The sequence below is a fragment of the Microtus oregoni genome, unplaced genomic scaffold, assembly GCF_018167655.1.
Source record: "Microtus oregoni isolate MIOR12 unplaced genomic scaffold, Mior012 000026F_ref0000081, whole genome shotgun sequence".
Classification (NCBI taxonomy): domain Eukaryota; kingdom Metazoa; phylum Chordata; class Mammalia; order Rodentia; family Cricetidae; genus Microtus; species Microtus oregoni.
The window spans coordinates 26,577,794-26,597,318 of record NW_024543085.1 but is presented as its reverse complement, the minus strand read 5'-3'; the positions used below and the strand labels follow the sequence as shown (position 1 = coordinate 26,597,318).

Genomic DNA, 19,525 nt, shown 5'->3' with positions numbered 1-19,525 from the left:
AGGTGACGGCCGTTTAAGTGTGGTAGAACTTTGGAAATTGGATTATCACATCTACATAGATGCTCAACTTACTTTATTTATTTATTTATTTATTTATTTATTTATTTATTATGTATACAATATTCTGTGTGTATGTGTCCGCAGGCCAGAAGAGGGCACTAAATCTCATTACAGATGGTTGTGAGCCACCATGTGGTTGCTGGGAATTGACCTCATGACCTTTGGAAGAGCAGGCAATGCTCTTAACCACTGAGCCATCTCTCCAGCCCCCGATGCTCAACTTTTTAAATTGCTTGAGATTGGGAGAACAAGTGACTGGCATTCCGGAAGTTCCCTTTCTTTGATGTTGAAATCTTCTGTCTTCATGATTCTTTTTAGAACCACCATGGCTCCCAGGGATGGTGTCCTCTGCAGGCGGAGTTTTGTCTCACACACTTCTGGCAATCTTAACTGTAAGTGAAATCTGTTTCCCTTATTTTTTTTTCTCTTCCACAGCCGCCTTCTAACTGTCCTCCACTCTTGAAATGTGTTTTTATATGTGTGCATGCTCAAGTATGTGCACCACAGCACACATGTGGGGGTCAGAGAACAGCTTGTGGCCACTGGTTCTCTCCTCCGAAGTCAGGCAGGTCATTTTGTCAGGCTTTGTGAAGGACTCCCTTACCCTCTGAGCCATCTCGCCAGCCCTACTCCTCCTCCTCTCCCCTCCCTTCTGCTTATGGCTTTTTAAAATGCTTTTATAAGAGACTGTAATTTATTACCTTCCACATTAAGCATGATTCTCTTAAGTTTTTGTTAATTAAACCTGAATTTATACATAACAAATATGATTAAAATGACTGTCATGTAAATGGTAAATTGAGATCATACTTAATACTCACCTATGCATGTATGTCTACATAAAACATAATCAGTTTTCACATTAGGAAAATAGCTTGTAAGTCTTTATATATAACAGTATATTCTAAGGTTTCGATAAAGACTTGAGGTTAAATGCAATAAGGACTTCTTCAGATTAAACATCAAGGTTCCTCTGAATCGTGGCTGCATTTCCTCTACCATGTGGTATAGTGATTATTTTCCTGTTGTTTTTCTTGAATAAGATTTTAAGTCTACTAAATACTTAAGAGAACCTAAACCAAACTGGCAATAATTGCTGTGGTTCTAAAAGAGTTTTGCTTTGTTTGATAATGATGATGTTGTCGCTGTTGTTCTGAGATAGGATTTTATGTAGGTCAAGCTACCATGAACTCCCTGTAGCTGAGATTGGCCTTGTGGAACCCCATCCTCCCCATCTCCCATTTCCCCAGTGCTGGCTTTACAGGTATACACCATCCTTCCTAAAGAGCAGCATATACCTCATGCTGGGATAAAGGAACTATTGTTAAGTTTCTTTTAGCACAAAAATACCAGATTGGTTGTGGTCAGTATGATCTTTAAATCAGAAGGGCAGCCTTACATGAATAGAGTCTGGTCTTGCAGAATACATGGGAGGCCAGGAGTATGAGAAGAAACGGCGGAAATGGAGGATTGGGAAAACCCTACTCTGTGTAGCCCAGGAGATAAGTGACGGCAGGGGCATGGAAAAGGGTGTGGGCTGCAAACGTGCCCTGCCTCAAACTGCAGGTAGTCCTTAGTGCTCCCCAAATAGGCATCAAGCTGCTTCCATGTGTGCGCAGGTGTAAGAAGGAAGGCAGGAGGAGAGGAGTGTGTTCTTAGGAGATAGCTGCATTGTCATTCCCGTGTTAAAGATCTAAGTAGATTGGCAAACATCTTTGGCCAGTTTATTTGGGCAGTTGACAAAAACTCTAGGTAATTGACCCCCACCCCTTTTACTGTTTCCTTTCTCTTTTCCTGTTCTTACCCATCCTATTCTTACTGCTTTTTCTGTACATTCTTTCTTGGACATCAGCAGATCTAGAAAGTTCTTAGGTCATTTATCCCATTCCCAGTGTCTACACCCTCAGGAAATATTGCCACCCTCCAAGCTCCTCTGATTTCAGAATGTTTTGAAAACTACATTGTTGAGCTTCCAGGACATCTGTAATTAATATTCATTTACAAATTTGATGTCCAAACTGGTAGCTCTTTAGAAGAAAGGTTTAAGACAGACTTTCTTGAACAGCCCTACATTTAATATGTTAATGAACAAGAGCATGCATGCTTTTCTCTCCCTGTTTATGCCTCTAGAACAGTAGCGGCACGGGGGCTGGAGATCTGGGACTAGAGAGGGAAAGGATCTGGGGCTGACTGGAGTGGAGTGACAGAGCTGCTCATCTGAAGTGTTCTGAGGCGGGGGTGTCAGGGAACCAGAAACCACATGCAGTGCTGTGATGTATGCTGTGTCCTCGTGCCCAGCCTGGTCAGACATTTGTCCCATTCCCAATTAACTTGCTTGGGGGTGGTCTGTACATTCTGAGGTTTGTCTGGAGTCTTTAGAAAAATTACTGTTGATCATACTGGGGAGATGCAGGAAAAGTTTCCGGGGCTCTGTGTGGCACACTGTAGAGGTGGGGACTTCAGGGCTTGAGCTCGTGGCAGCAGGAGAGTAGTGAGGAATGAGCTTGGAGAGGGCGCTATGTAGAGTGCTGAGGATGGGTCTTCGTTCCCATGCTGGCTGCGGGGAATTGTGGGATGTTTCAAATTCAAAGGAATGATGTAGGTCGGCTAGAGGACTTGAAAAGATGGCGACTCCTTGGAACAGCCATTGTGGGGATTTAGAAAGAGCAGCAAGGGGCAGGAGAGGAAATGATTTTTTTCCCAGTAACCAGGGCATGGTATAGGTGAAGGTAGGGAATGGAAGGAGTTAGAAAATCCTGAGCTTTCTCTGAAAAAGTAGCCTCTTGCCTGGGAGTTAGAACTGCTTCATGATTGATCTCTTAAATCATTGCTGTTTTTCAAGACAGTTTAAGATTCTTTTGAATATTTAACTTTTTAAAAATTAACCATTGTGTGTTAAAATAGTGTTTTCTATCCTTAATTAAGTGCGCAGATGGCATCACATACCTCACTCCCATACATCTCCTGCAACTGAGATGTTCTGCACAGTAAACAGCTCTCCCTTAAGATGCGCCAGGTAGCGTCTATCCTGTGACGGACTCACTTCACTTCGCTTAGTGTGTTCAGAGTTCCATCTGTGTCTTAGCATGCATCATAGTTCACCTCAGTATTTCTTTGAGACAGATTTTCATTATGTGGCCTGCACTGACCCAGAACTTAAGCATCCTCCTGCCTCAGCTCTTCACCGCTGGGGTCACAGCTGTGCTTTTTAAGGTTGCCCTGTTGTCCAGCGAAAATATCCAGCTACTTTGATACTAAACAGTTTGATTCAGTCCTTAAGCCTTTCAGAACAAATAGGGGACTAGAGAGATGGTTCCACAGTTAAGAGCACTTGCTGCTCTAGCATAGGACCCAGGTTTGGTTCCCAGTACCTGCAGAGTGGCTCACAGTCAGTTCCAGGGTATCTGGGACCAGCTGTGATGACTATAGGCATGAGGCACACACGTGGAGCACATACATACATACATACATACAAGCAAGACACACATATAAAAGATGAGTCATAGAAAAGGTTAAAGTCAAAACAGTATCAGACCTTTGTTCCAGATTGGTTGTATATAACTAATTCATCTCACAGTCCAGTCTGTTGTATGAGGTTATTGTCCAGTTAGTTCTGATTTAGCTGTCAGAACATAGTTGATAGATTTGGAGGATAGATTTAAGAAGGAAACTACCTTTTTTAAAAAAACGATAAAATAACTAAGAGTTTCTATCAGTCATAGAAAAGAGACTCCCTCCAAAAAAAAAAAACCCACTGATTTTTAAGGCTCTCTGCAAACCAAATATTATTCAAGTAATCTGCATTTCAAGCCAAAAGCTATAATCTGAAAATTGCTATGTTGAAGGGTTGCTTTTTCCTTCTTTTTTTTTTTAAATATCTCTTTCTGAGTCTCTATATATTGTGCCAGTGAAAATCATTTCTCTTTGAAGATCTAAGACTGATGAGCATGAAATCCCAGGCTGTTGGAGTGGGCAGTCCTGAGAGCGTACCCGGAGCCATTCATTGAGCCATAGTCGCTCCACTCGGGGCCTCTGGGAGGAAGCTCGGCCTTTGGTGTAGTTCTCAGCCGGCTTTTTCTGTATGTCTCTGTTCAGTGTGTTGCTTTGGAACCTGAGAGAGACCTGCTGGTTGAGAGTTGTATCGTCATCCCGTGACCAGTTGTCAGAGAGAACCATGGTCTGAAGCTCATGTTGATTTTAGAGGTATTCTCGGAAGCCCTTTCTAGAAGGAGATAAAAGGCAGGAAGAGTACCAGCAGCTGGATTCAGTCTTGATACGGATGCTTTGGAAGATGATAAGTGGTTCTGTGGGACCATCCAAGGGGATGAGATTACAGCCTCCTGCACACGGGAAGACAGCTAACAGTCCGTGGAAAGGGATGCCAGATGTCTTCAGGTCTCCTCTAAGCTTCCTGGAGAAGAGATGAGTGTTTTCTGTCCATTCCGTTTCTTCTCTCCGATGGAGGTTGTAAGATCTCTAGTCTGTCAGTGGTTCATACAGTTCAGTTTCTAAGTGAGTAGCAGTCTCAGCCTCGGATTTAAGGTGGTTGTCTGATGGAGACGGAATAACTTTTATGACAGCTAGTTACCACCTTTCATAAAGGCTGTAACAACAACTAGTTAAGTTCAAGTCTCTGGAGGAAATGGTCTCATCTTGAAAACCATAGACGAAGAAGGGCATCTGACCAAAGCCAAGGGATATGGACTGTAGTTGCGTGTTCGCATGCTGCTGTTTTATCAAAGTGTAAAGGAATGCAGGGTGCACATGCCGTGGAAAAGGATATTTTTGTAGGATGCAACTTGTGTGACTCCGTGAGTCAGGTGAGTGGGTGATTCTGGGCATTCAGCAAGAAGTGAGAATCCATATTGAGTAGAACAGGAGCAAGCCCAAGAATACACCGGGCAAAGGGAAGATTCTGGAAGGAGGAGATTGGGTGGTTAGATGGTGGTGGGTCCAACAGCTGTGGAGAGAAGGCATTTAATTTGAAAGAACTATACCTGGCACCCAACAGGAAAAGAATTTCTCTTGAGACTTGCTCAGTCTGGGTCTGGTGGAGATGGACTGACCCCAGGGGCTTGCTAGCCAGAGGGGTTTGGAAGGGTTCCTTCTGTTAGGCCTAGCCTAATAATTGAATACTGTGAGGTAATTGTGCTTAAAACATCCAGACTGTTAGGTTTTTTTATTCCAAGATGCATGTTGGTGAGATTTTTGGTGTATTCAGACAAATGCTCAGTCTGTTACTTACTGCAGAGCACCAACTAGGTGTTTCTTACTAGCAGACACGAGAGCAGAAGATGTCTTTGTAGACTTCGTTTCCTGTGTATTTAATTAAGATGGGGTGACAATCCAAGTGTGAACCTTCCCTGGGGACTGGCAGGAAGGTGCTGTTTGACATAGCCTTCTGCCTATAGATAAATTTACTAATTGGCATCCTTACAACATTGCTTGCTGGTTTGGCTCACTTCATAACAGTGGGGCAGGGGCTAGAACTCAAGTTCACACATCCATTGGGGATGGGAAGTCAGTGCGAGAGGCAGAATGGAGTGTCTGGAGCTGTAGCGTTAATAGGTGTGTGGCCTGAAGGATAGCTGTGGTCTTGCAGTGGTGCAGCTCTGTGCTGCATGGGCCTCAGAACTCTATCTAGTTTGCTTTAGCACTGGCTTTTGTGTTCGTCTCCAGTGTCTGCATTGCATTGGCTTTTTTTTTATTTATTTTTTAATTTATTTATTTATTAAGGATTTCTGCCTCGTCCCCACAACCGCTTCCCATTTCCCTCCCCCTCCCCCGATCAAGTCCCCCCCCCCCCCTCATCTGCTCGAAGAGCAATCAGGGTTCCCTGACCTGTGGGAAGCCCAAGGACTGCTTTTAAGAAACCCAGGCAGCTTTGTAGTTTCAGTGGGAGAGGCCTTGTTTTTGAGAGAAGGTCATACCTCAGCTAATAGTCAAAATCAATGTGTTTAGTCACATGCTAAAACACAAGGGTATTTGCATAAGTGTGATATTTGATATTAAATGCTTTGGATTGGAGACATACACAAAGGGATTGCTGGGCTGGGGAGGTCAGTAGGGAGCTGCCTGAACACGCATGAGGATCTGAGTTCAGTTCCCAAAGCCGGTGTAAAAAGTTGGGTGTGGTGGTAGTAGTCCATACATAATCCCAGCCCTAGAGAGGTGGAGAGGAGTAGACCCGTGGACTTAGCTGACCAGCCTGCTTACTTGGTAAGCCCCAGACTGATGAAAGGCTGTGAAAACACAAGGGGTTGGTGACCGACTGAAGAAGGAAGAACATTTGAGGCTGACCTCTGACCTGCACACACATGCACACCCATGAAGGAATAAATCAGGTCAGGCTTTGCTTTTGCACTGTCTGATCTACTGGGGCAGGTGGAGAAGCACTGTCGATGGTGGTCGAGAGCTCTGATGAGCTTCAGATTGGAGCAGAGCCCTGGTGAGTTCAGATCCTGGTGTTGACATGGGCCAGATGTTCACCTTTGGAAAAGGTTCTCCTATACCTTGAAAGGATCCACATCTGTCCCATGCCAACAGGAAGATGCCTTAGGGTGCTCTAGGCCGAAAACAGACAGTGGTTGTAAAGGGTTCAGAAGCCCTGATTGTATATGACTCAAAAATGACAAAACCAGCAACACGTCTGTGAACTCAGTGGTGTTCCCGGAGTCCGAGGAGTGTGACTTGGTTGGAAGTTCATTGCTAGAGATAAGGGTTGAGGTGTTCTCTGTATGGAAAGGTCACCCAGACTGGATGGCACTACCCTGAGAAACAGGCCAGAACTAGAACAAAAACAGACAAGTAGTTAATATTTCCCATTTTCTTTGATATTAGAAAATTAAAATAGCCCTATCCAGAAATGACAGTAACTCAACTCATCCATTCTTGTACTAGACACTTGTTGAGCCAGTTACACTTGTCCAGGTCTGGTGTCCCATGTTCACTTCAGGAGCCATGTTGATGGTTGACGGTCACATTTGCCTGGTTTACCAAATTTGGAAGGTTTCGGGAAAAGTGTATAAAACCAGTAAAAAATAATTTGACAGATTAGAAAGGAGTGGCAGAAATGGCTCAGTGGCTAAGTGTACTTTCTCAGAGGAAGCATTATGGGATTCCTCTTCAGATCTCAAGTAAGTGCCTGTGTACTGATCCTGGCCTAGAGCCATAGATGGAAAGAGGATTTTGGGAATTACAGGTTTTTTGTTTGTTTTTTTTTAAAACTAGCCAGTCCCAGCACAAAACCCCCACAGTTTTGCAATGAAATACATTTAAAAAAATTATTGTTGTTTTGTTTTTTTTTTTTTTTTTTTTGGTTTTTCGAGACAGGGTTTCTCTGTGGTTTTGGAGCCTGTCTTGGAACTAGCTCTTGTAGACCAGGCTGGCCTCGAACTTATTGTTGTTTTGGAAACTGGGAAATACATGCAGCATTATTTCTGTTTAAAACTATTTGAAAAGTATGTTGGTATATCAAATAAATTGGAAATATTTAACTTGATTATATAATTTTTTTCTCAGTAACCATATCTTCTTCTGAAATGACATAATAGCTTAAAAATGTGACTGATTTGATCATATCCTCGTCTCCCGAAAAAAAGCATTCTTGTAATTTGACAGTTTGAATCTCATTATGCATTTCTGAAATTACCCTCTATACTGCCGCCTAGTGGTAGATAGTGTGCTTGTCTGGGACACTAGTTCATGTTTTACTTTTGATAAATCATTAATTTCACTCCAATCATGCTTACTTATTAGCTGTATTTAAAGGGGTAGTCTAAAAAGATGGAAAAAGAACTAGAAAAGGAAAAAATACCTGGAAAAGCTTCTTTGTCTCTAGCTTTTCTTGTACAGAGTACATGCACACATAGCTGTTTGCCTGACAATTGAACGTAGGCATGACATAATTTTTTGTTTAGGAAAGTCATACGCTTGTTTCAGAAGTATGACGTGAGGGACATGCCCCAGCTTCGAAATGGGGCCATGCAAAGCTTTGTGGTTCATAACTGCTGCCTGCCAAGTGGTGTTCTGTCCATTTTGTATGTACAGCTCATTAACTAGTCACGAACTTTGATTTCTCATGCTAGAATTTACCTTTGCTACACACCCCGCCCACCCTGTGTGCTGAGCCCCACCCTCTTGATTGTGATAATTACATTTTCATAATGCACAGCATTTACATCGTAGTGACTGGGAGCACGTTATTCACAGCAGAGTCCGTAGTTAGCTTTTCTCTCCATCATAGCTTTTTGTTTTGTTTTAATTAATGATTGTGTTTGGGCATCGTGTATTTAGATATACTTAACACTTTTCTCATTCCTGGACTTTTCCCCAGACTTAACTACTTATGTCTAAAATGTTACTTGTGGTCCTGTGAAACAGACCCTTGCTGTTGTGTTCACCAAGTCCCTCGGGGATAGCAGTTGCTAGCCAGCACGTGGCCTCCTCTCTGGCCCAATAGTCTTTTCCCTAGTAGCTGTGTTATCTTTGTTGCCTCCCAGAAAGGTTGTGGGCCTTAGGGTCAGGCTGGAAGTGGCCAAGGCTCTGATCAAGAGCTCAGTCAAGCGTGAGTGCTCTGGGAGGCAGAGGCAGTCACTGTTGATAGTGACCTGTCATAGAGAAATAGAGTGGTGAATATTCTAGGATTGCAATAAAAAAGAATTCTATGCAAGGCAGGAACAAACTAATTAAAATCTTGTTGGACGCAAACAAAACCCAGAAAGATTCCTTTACATTAGTTAGGTGGCTTCCTGGGGAGGCAGCTTCTTGGGTTTGGTCAGGAAACGACACCCACGATTGTAAGTCTTCCTTGTCTACCTCTCAGCGTGGTTTGGTCCAGAAATACTGAACTGTTACTCTGAGGATCAGCATTACCTGTATAGAAGAACAGGAAAGAAAGGAGTCTGCTTGCCCTGTTTGAGTAGAAGGGTTGACTGTAGAGCTATTACTAAGGACAGAGAGGCTGTCATTCTCCATGGCGAGCACTAGGAGGCCACAGAGGACGACTCTGGATGCAGGGTTCTCCTTGAGAAGAACAGCAAATCCTAGGGAAAACAGCTCTGCTGACAGAGCAGACCGGCTAGTTTAAAGAGGTCAGTATTCTATAATACGATGATGAATGGTCTCAACATTCTTCTGAGCACTATTGCTCTGTTCTTTCAGGATGTTGTTTGTAAATAAGTTGAACTGAGTAGTCTGGTTAGGATAACCCCTGTTTAGAATTGTACCCTAGTGCTTCTTGGTTGAATCTCTGGATACAGGTCTGGTTTTTATGCACAGGTGTTGGATTACCAAACTGTCTGTATTCCTGAAGGCCATTGTGTTAATGGAAAACAATTATTTTTATAAAAAGCAGTTTCAGTCACAGGCATTCCTAGGAGAATCTTCTGCTTAACTATTAAGCATTATTTCAAACTCAAGCTTGTCCATCCTCCATTAAATCATTGCCTACCTCAACAAATGCTTGTTGAATGCCTTTGACCTCCGGACCCTGCTAGCTAGATGTTGGATGCCAAGCTACATGGTTTCTATGTAGACATGCCTTTTCTCAGTTTTTCATCTCCTCTACTGATAGCAAGCATACCTTACCCCCTAAAGTTTTACCTTCCTGTCTTTAAAGGTAAATCAGCATGTAATGTCATAATTCTCTTTATTTCAGAGTTGGTCCGTATTCACTACCTGCCTCACCTCTGTTGCCCTGACCCCCTGGCCTCTGTATGATGTAGTCCATACTACATTTATCTCATGTACTTACTAATTCTCTATTAAAATTCTAAATGTGTGGGCTATTGCTTAAGGACAGGTGCTTTATTTCCTGTGTTTCTTGGTAGAACCACATGTGATAGGAAACAGAATATTTTCTTGACAGTAGCATATCCTTTGGGTGGCTTTCCTTGCAGCCTCAGCCCTGTCTTCTCCCATTCCCACTCTCCTTTCCCTTATACCTTTCCTCCTCCTTTCTCCCCTATCTCCCCCACTTTCCAGTGTGTCATATTTCTGTCTGAAAGGGGCCCGGAAAGTAGCTCAGCTGATAAGGTGTTTGGCAAGGCTTGAATTCAGTCCCCAGAACCAAAGCCAGGATGGTGGTTTAGGCTGGGGAGTGAGTCAGGCAGAGTCCTAGGCCTTGCTTGCAGTAAAGAGACCCTGTCTCTTGAAAGGTGCATGTGAGGAAGGACACTGGAAGTTGTCCCCCGGTGTTCACATGTATGGACCTGCTTACACACCAACATGCACATGTATGTACATATAATAGATACACAGAAAATTTTGAAATTATGAGTTTTTTTGGGTGCCTTGGGATTTTATTTGTCCTTAATATTTTATTTATCATTGTTTTATATAAAACTATGATTTCTAGGAGACAGATTACCTACCTTCCCTTCACGGTTTTGAAGGCTATTTTTGGCCCTTTTCCTTGAAAGACTCCATAGAGATTTTAGTTAAAGTCAGTAAGTCCAAGTTCAAGGATAAGGGACATTTACTCTAAAAGAATAGATTCCTTCATTTGCTCAACTTATGAGTTTTCTTTTCAAAACTCTTGTGGGTTCTTTCGTTAGACTTATCCTTAGGAAGCTTAGGAAGTGTATAGTTTCAGTTGATACATACCTTTAATCCCAGCCCTTGGGGAGCAGAGGCAGGCAGATCTCTGTGAGTTCGAGGCCAGCTTAGTCTACAGAGCGAGTTCCAGGAAATCTAGGATTGTTAGAGAAAACCCTGACTTGGAAAACAAACAAAAAGACGTCTATTGTATTATCAAATCATTACCTTTGTTGTGTTTTCTAGTCCTTAAAGGAAATGCTTCATTAACAAAACTGTGAGTTTGTTGGCTTTTTAACAGTACTAAACATGTCTTTTTGTTCTACCATGTCAGGTTTTATCTTCTAAATACGAAGGTAGTTTAAGAATAATTGTTCTTTAAGGACAAAATTAACCCCGGATAAATATCCTGTTGACTTCCCCAAACCTTAAGGAGAAAGTCAGCCCTGTTGCCTAGCAGTGCGTGGTAACTCTTCCCTCTGTTTGGTGAGTGTGCCTGTGGTATTAGGAGCTGAGGGTTAATTCTGAATTCTTGGTGTGATGCTGCACCCGTGAGATCCCTAGGAGACCATACTCTGCAGAATGGATGTCTGACTTCGATGGGAACTCTGAAAACTGGCTGCTCTCACTAGAGGACACCCTGCTTTCTGTTTCGAACATGAGGCTTCCAAACCAGCATGTCATGTGTCCTGTCCCGTCCTCCCCCCACCCCCTACCCCTGAGCTTCCTTTGCTTGGTTACTGTCTTGACGCCAGAGAGAAGAGCTTGTGGACAGACAGGTACTTCTCCCCCAGATAGAAGTACCTGAAATTGTATTCTGTTCCCCTAAGTCCTCTGCTGGCACGCCGTACTTTCCCCCAGGATTCATGAGCTGTGTGTGTGGCCGTTGGTAATTGGGTAGCTCACAATGTGGTTTGAAATCCCACATGAGCTGTGTGCAGGGTGTCCAAACAAAACACAGAGAGGCAGTGTTCCCTGGAGCTGACTGACCTTTACAGTTCCCACACCCCCAAGTTCTGATTTTTAACCATTAGTAGAAGAGTTACATTTCCACTAACAGTAGATAATAGAAATTTGAACATGAGACAGCATAATATACTATCTTTTAAAAAATGTCCTCTCCCCATCATGTTCATTTTTCTATACTTTTCATGAGACAAGGTTTTATTACATAGATTGGCTTGTTTGAAATTCACTATGTACACCAGGCTGGTCTTGAACTCATGAGAGATCATCTAGCCTTTGCCTCCTGAATGCTGGGATTAAAGGTGTTGCACCCACAGACCTAGCATAATATATGTTAATTAATATATATTAATCTCAAAATGATTATTCTACCAAAAATTTGTCCTGTCCAGTAGGTAGATTTTTACTATTAAGAGTAGGGTTACTAAAATTAAATTTGATTTAAAAAAATTCCCTGGGCACAGTATAGCTCACCATAAAGTACGAGGCCCAAGATTCAATCCACAATCCAAGCCAGTCAGCCAGTCCTTTCTGAGTTAATTCAAGCCATACATGGTTCCCATATTTGATAAACATCAATTTAGGAAGTTGTATTACACACTGTGAGGGTTTTATTTATCTCATTAGGTTATCGGGGAGCTTTGCATTTGTACTGTATATATTACATTTTATAAGGAAGTTTGGAGAAGCCAGTCAGCATATCCCCCAGGGACAGTTGCAAAGGCCCCAGTGTATTGTTTACATGATGATCTGCTAGAAAAGATATTTCTCAGATTAAGTACCAGGACGAGTCATGCTTGTTCCAAGACTTACTTCTCAGCATCCCTAGGGATAACTTTGTAATCAGGTTGTTTTTTTTTAAATGTGGTTGTTGTTGTTGTTGTTGGTGTGTGTGTGTGTGTGTGTGTGTGTGTTCTCTTTATGTCAGGGAATGTAGAGCCAACGTTACGATACAACTGGTGGAGTCCCCTGGCTTGTACATGCGTGTGCTTTGTTCTGTTCTCCAGTCTCTGGGAACACCTGCCAGAAAACCCTTTAGCTGACTTCTCCAAAACACTTTAATGTTCAAAATAGTAATTAGAGAACTCTCAGTGACGGAGCTGACAAAACCTTTCAGGCCTTTCAGGGTTGCTAAGGAAATTCAGCTGGGAATATATTTGTGTCTTAGTCAAGCTGTGTGGACAGAGCTTGCATAAGGAGGCTACTGGTGTCTTTTTGGAGGAAGGGTTCTTTTGGATAACAATTAAGTTCTTCGTTACTCTCTCTCAGTGAAAAGCACACTCCCATGCTCTCCTCTGTCCATTTATTCTGGAACTCACAGGCCAGGGTGGTACTTGCACATTTCAGGCCAAAAGGTAAAATGAGTTTATAAAAAATAAGTTTTCAGCCTTCCATTAAAGGAAAGTTGGAGGATTAGGCGTTCTGTTGGGCAGAGTTGGTGAACATACTTGACTTTGTGCTTTCTAGTCGCTAAAGTGAGTAAAGGAAAGCAGAGAATTGCATAGTTTGTGTGTTGACAACCAGAAAGCACGTAAACATGTGCAGAAACCAAACATTTCCTGGAACTAAACCCAAGCAGAAACGTGTCACGTGGACCTTTGTTTAAAGAGTCTGGTGAAAAATATCTTCAACCACAGTTACATAATAGGTCCAAGAGCACAGTGCATGTGAACTGGATTCTCCAGGAGGTGGCCAGGAGGCCCAATGTATCCTAGGCACAAGGCAGGTGAGCGGAAAGGAGCTCGGACCTGAGGCCAGGGCCTGTGCTGTTCGTAAATCACAGGAGAGAACTTTTTTTTTTTTTTTGGTTTTTCGAGACAGGGTTTCTCTGTGGCTTTGGAGCCTGTCCTGGAACTAGCTCTGTGGACCAGGCTGGTCTCGAACTCACAGAGATCCGCCTGCCTCTGCCTCCCGAGTGCTGGGATTAAAGGCGTGCGCCACCATCGCCCGGCCAGGAGAGAACTTTAATGGGACCATCTGATTGGCTTTCTGCGGGATGCCAGATGTGGTCCACGTTTCTTCCCATAGCATTCTCCTGAGCCCAACAGTGATCCAACCAGGTCTTGTTTGATTAATGTGAACGAAGCCCTGAAGAAAGCAGAGAATGTTTCCCAAGGAACCATAAAGGCTGGCGTTTGCCCTCACAGAAGTCTAGTTCACTTCTGAGACAGGGTAACAGTCCTGAGTCTTTCAAAGCTTTCCATTTTTTCCATTTAGGTTTTTGAACACAGTATTTTAACCTTTCATAACTAATGTAATGGGGCAGAAACAGCTTTCACCCTTTGTGAGGGACGGCTGCAGCCAACTGCCCGTCTGAGAGAATATGATCATAGAAGGGTAGTTTCTTCTAAGAACCATGTCCTCCCTTGAGTTGATTAGGCATGATGGTTTGAATAAGAATGACCCCCATCAGCTCATATATTTGAATGTTAGTCATCCAAAGAATGTTAGTTCTGAAAATGTGCCTGAAGCTAAATTGAGGAGTTTTGGATTAAGGGTGTTGGCAGAGGAGATTTCAAGACACACTTAAGAGATTGCCATGAGTCTCAGAGACTTTGAACTTCAGTCTTTTGACTGAGACTTTGGGAACTTTTGAAACTGGACTGAATGCATTTTTGCAGTATGATATGCTACAACTTACGGGGACCAGGGAGTGGAATGTGGCAGTTTTAATAAGAATGGCCCCTATAACTCATTGAATGCTAGTCACCAGGGATGTCAGTATTTGAAAGAATTAGGAGATGTGGCCTTGTTGAAGGCAGTGTGTCACTGAGGGTCGTAGGATTTGAGGTTCAGAAGCCCATGCCAAGACCATGTCTCCCTCGGCCGAGGATCAGGATATATCTGATGTACTTCTCCAGCATTGTGCCTGCTGCCTTGCTTCCCACCAGGGGATAATGAGCTACATTTCTGAAATTGTAAGTCAGTTGCCTGGGTCATGGTGTCTTCACAGCAATAGAACAGTGACTTAGACACCAGGGTACTGTACTGGCTGGTTTTGTGTGTCAGCTTGACGCGAACTAGAGTTATCAGAGCAAGGAGCCTCAGCTGAGGAAATGCCTCCATGAGATTCAGCTGTAATATCTTCTCATTTAGTGACCATTGAGGGAGGGCACAGGCCATGGTGGGTGGTGCCATCCCTGGGTTGGCAGTCCTGCGTTCTGTAAGAAGGTGGCTGAGCAAGCCAGGAGAAGCAAGCCAGCAAGCAACTCCCCTCCATGGCCTCTGCATCTTCGGGATCCTGCCCTGTTTGAGTCCCTGTCCTGACTTCCTTCAGTGGTGAACAGCAGTGTTGAAGTGTAAGAAACCACCCCCCCCCATCTTGCTTTTTTGGTCATGGTGTTTTGTTTCAGCAATAGAAACCCTAATTAGCACAGTTACGTTAACTCAAAAAATAAAAAAAAAAATACCCTAGCCTGTCTTGTATTTCGCATATAGATGTTAATTACCAACTGCCTACAATGGTAAACGTGAGCACTAATTTCTGCTACTTGGGGTCTGTATCATGCCTACACAGCAATGTGAGAAGATGTGCTAATGTGGTATAGCAGGGCATCATGGGTAGCTCTCAAGTCTGCATACACGTGTCTGTTATTTATCTACCTACGTACTTACCTATCTATTTGTACTGTGATTGAACCCAAGACCCTGTGTCAGCAGCCAGTGTATCCCCAGGGACAGTTCTGAAGATCCTAGTGTGGTGTTTATATGATAATCTGACAGAAAATTGTCTCTCAGCTAAGTGCTTGGGACAAGTCATGTTCCTCCTAAGATTCCCAGCATGGAGTAACTAGAGATTGCTTTGTATTGACAAACCCTGTTTGCTGAGCTGTAGCCCCTGCCTTTGACTTTCTGAGCCAGGGTTCTAACTATCTAAATTCAAGCTCTGTTTGGAACTTGCCACAGTCCTCCCCGCCTGCCTCCTGAATGCTAGGATACAGGCGTGTCTGCTGCACATGGCCATATGAAGTGTAGTTTGTTTTAGATGAAAGGGGCTAGTGTGGGTTAAGTACCTAGCACAGTTAATAGATAATGACCACACACTTTCCTCCTAAGTTTTTGTTTTGTAGTGTTACACTTCTGGGACTTTAACCCAGGGCTTTGTAAGTGCTGTGTCATGAGCCACAATACTGTCCTTGCATTAAGTTTTTATGCTACATCATTTACATGTATGTTTCTAGGTCTTTTGGATCCATCCATATTTCCTATCCTGGTTTTATCAGTATGGATTTATATTGATATTTAAGGAAAACAATGACACGGTGATGTGTTTTGTTTTGTGGGGTTTTTTTTGGTGTATGTGTTCTTTTTTGAGATGGTTTGTGTATTATGTAACTCTGGTTGTCCTGGAACTCACTCTGAAGATCAGCGATTCACCTGTTTCCCAAGTGCAGGGATTAAAGGTGCGCACCACTATGCCCAGCTGACGGAGTCTACTATCCTTCTAGAGTCCATTAAGAGCAAGCAGAGGTTTATAGTGTGGGGGCTGTGGGAGTGCAGTAATAAGAGATGGGCTTGCACACAAAGTTGTTGAAAACATTGAGCTTAGGCAGTTACTACACCTGAAAGACTTGAAGAGCCTGTGAGAAGAGAGTGACCACAGTGAGACCTCTCCCTCTTTGACCATCCAGGTTTATGGTTTACACAGCTGTGTTGTCTCCTATGCAGCATGTAGCAGTCAGTGTAGCTCATGAAGGCTTTCAGAGAAGGCTTTCGAGAGTATCATAAGCAAAATATGGAGGACTTAGAGATGGAGGGCAGCATGATGTCTCTTGGGGTGGAGCTATGATGCCATCTCTGATATGAAGGACTGACATGGTGGAGGGATCAGTCCCACAGAGGGAGCTGAGAAAGCCATAGGCAGAGGGGATCTGAGAACAGGGCAGAGTAGCCTGGGAGGCTGGAGACCAAGCCACTCAGGAGATAGCAGGATCTCCATGGAACCGTTGAAAAGTTCCAAGGGACAGTGTTGAGTTTGTAGCATGCTAAGGTGTGATCTGGTGAATGGATTCGAGGGACAGGGATGGAGCACAGCATGTCAGGTGAAAATAGCCTCTGTGAACACTGCTTAGGCTGAAACACTGCAGTTCAGGTTAAACATGCAGCAGAGTGCAGCTTCCATTTAACAGACCGTCCTCGAGCCTCATGGGTTTCCTCGCAGATGCAAACACTTTCTTTGTTAGTGTCACTAGAGAAGGGTCAGCTGAAGGGTAGTGCTATCAGGTGGCTGACATGAAACCAACCTTTGAAAATGCATTTGAGAAAACTTAAAATAATGAGATCACACTAACTTTTTTCTTAGAAAAAAATAGCAGTAAGACCAGTGTGAGAGAAGACAGTTGTCTGCTAGGGAAAAAGTGGCGGTCCATTACAGTGTACACCTACACTCATCCACGATCTTCTCGGTGTTTGCATGCGTAAAGACAGCTCTACAATTTTGATGTAACATAAATATTCAATCACTTTCATATTTTAAAAATAAGCCCAAAGTTTCAGTCCTGCTTACTGGTCAATAACTCCATCATTCTGTTTTCCTCTTCTCTTCTCTCTATTCTATTCCCCCTTGACCTCTCTTTCTCCCTCCATCTTGAGATGGGACTTTATGCTGGTCCCAGGTTGGCCTAGATGTACTGTGTAGCTCAGGCTGGCTCCCAGATCATGGCAGTCCTCCTACCTTGGCCTCCCACTTTCCCTCCATTGTAGATAAACACCCTTGTGCCCAGCTTCAGTCCTTGGAATGTTTTCCCTTTGGCCTGGGGAGATTGGTCAGTGATTAGAGCTCTGACTGCTCTCACCGAGAACCTGGGTTCGATTAACAGCACCTTCATGGTGGCTCATGACTATCTGTGACTCCAGTTCCAGGGGACCTGATGTCTTCACAGAGACGTGAATTTAGGCAAAACACCAATGCTCATAAAAATAAATTAATAAATGTTCCCCCTCTTTTTGAATGAAAAGTGTTTGATCAGTTAAAGAGAGCAGATTTTTTATCTAGTGAAGGGTCACACTGGTAGAAAGTGACCAGGTTGTGTTACAGGATGTGTGTATTTTATTGTGCCAGTCTAGGCTTGTGCTGGAAGGGGATGTCTTAAAACAGAAAGGACAAGATTACTGTGTCCGTCACCCACCATTCCAGGGTGATGAATTAACTTTACTCTGAGCCCATTTCTTTCTGGTCCCCTGATAGTTCTGTCCTGGGTGTAATGCACTTTCTGTTCTCCCGCAGAAAGACTGGAGTTAGCAGGAGTCTGCAATGTCTCTGCCTTGCTAGTCCTCACTGATCACTGGTTCACAGGAGCATTGAGCATAGCTCAGAGCCACTGGTAAGTAGATGCTGTCCCACCCTCCTGGCTGCTCATTGTCCAGCTTTTTTAACAAATGTAGCTTCCTCTGCCTCCACATGCATGTGTACAGGCACGCACAGACACACACAGTGTAGAATCTTAGAACTTTAAGGTTTTAAATCATAGTACATTTCAGTTGAGTTCTTTAAATTTTGTCACTGGGAAATAGTGGTGATTTTATAATAAATAATTTATAATAATAAATAGGTGTAAATGAAGTGATTTCGAGAGAAGATAACTTACTGGTGGTAAAAATCATGAGCACATTTTCCTTATAACCTCGGACAGCATAGTGATGCCTAAGTGCAGGTGTCAGCAGGTTTGAAGATTCTCCTTTATTAAAATGCAAATGTGTAGGTGAGGCTGTTGCTCTAACACGCGGAAGGTCAGCTGTGGCTCTGAGAGTGTCTTTCCACGCGGGGTGGGCTTTGGTTAACCTGAGATCCGTGGCAGTCTAGAGGACATGGTGCTGATAGTTGTATTTGAAAATAATGGTTCTGTTACGTTAATGTCGATAAGATTACAGAGTCTTTCTGGACTTGTTTCTTAATCACAGGGAGCAGGGGGAAGGACCCTGGCCTTTCCAGTTTAAAGCACAGCCAGTTATCTCGATAGCAGTGACTTCCCAGAAATGGCCCCATTTCTTCTGTCCTATTCTTGGAAGCTTTTTTGACAAGACTAGTAAACCACGAGGCTGCCTGAGAATCTTCTTTTGGACTCTTCAGTTAATAACGAAGAGTAGATATTTAAGGTAGTTCTCATTTTACTGGGTTGGTTAATTTGGGCCAAATCAAAATGCTGTCTAGTATGATGGCCACTTGCCCACATGTAGTGCCTGAGCATTGAGATGGTAGTGCTGCTGGAGATGCGTTCTGCGTAAGTTCCAAGTATTTAATATAAAACAAGCATATCATAGGGAATGGCGGTGCACGCCTTTAATCCCAGCCCTTGGAAGGGGCAAGTATATCTCTTTGGGTTCCGGGACAGCCTATTCTACATAGTGAGTTCCCGTACAGTCAGGACTACATAAAGAGACCCTATCTGAAAAAAACTAAAAATAGAAATAAAACAAGACAACAATAAAAAACCCATAATATTTAAAGTTTTATGAATAATAAATGTTGAAATAACCTTTCTGATATATTGAATTAAGTAAAAACATTTAAAATCCCCCCCCCCTTCTTAACATGTGAAAGGTAGATGTTTGTCTCTTCTCCCTTGCTTTTTTATTTTTATTTTATTTTTTTTTTGGTTTTTCGAGATAGGGTTTCTCTGGCTTTGGAGCCTGTCCTGGAACTAGCTTTGTAGACCAGGCTGGTCTCAAACTCACAGAGATCCGCCTGCCTCTGCCTCCCGAGTGCTGGGATTAAAGGCATGCGCCACCATTGCCCGGCTTGCTTTTTTATTTTTAAGGTAGAATTTTGCTATGTAGCCCCGGCTATCCTTCAGATCTTTTGCCTCAAACTCCTGAGTGCTAGATTACAGGCATGTGTTAACATGCTTGGATTAGAAAATTTTAATTATTTGTACTGTGAATTTATCTGCCCCTCTTTTTGTCCTTATTTCTGTAAGGCAGGGTTTTTGTTATTTATGCATGTATGTGTATATGCGTGTGTGTA

At 43.1% G+C, this 19,525-nt stretch overlaps 1 long non-coding RNA gene across 1 annotated transcript in view; it reads left to right on the top strand.

Annotated features, from left to right (window-relative positions):
- The window catches only part of LOC121463402, an 81,967-nt gene that overhangs the window by 19,452 nt on the left and 42,990 nt on the right, over positions 1-19,525 (top strand). The window contains exons 2-3 of the long non-coding RNA XR_005976436.1: positions 379-452; positions 17,789-17,885. This is a non-coding gene — a long non-coding RNA (uncharacterized LOC121463402). The remainder of the gene's footprint in view (positions 1-378; positions 453-17,788; positions 17,886-19,525) is intronic.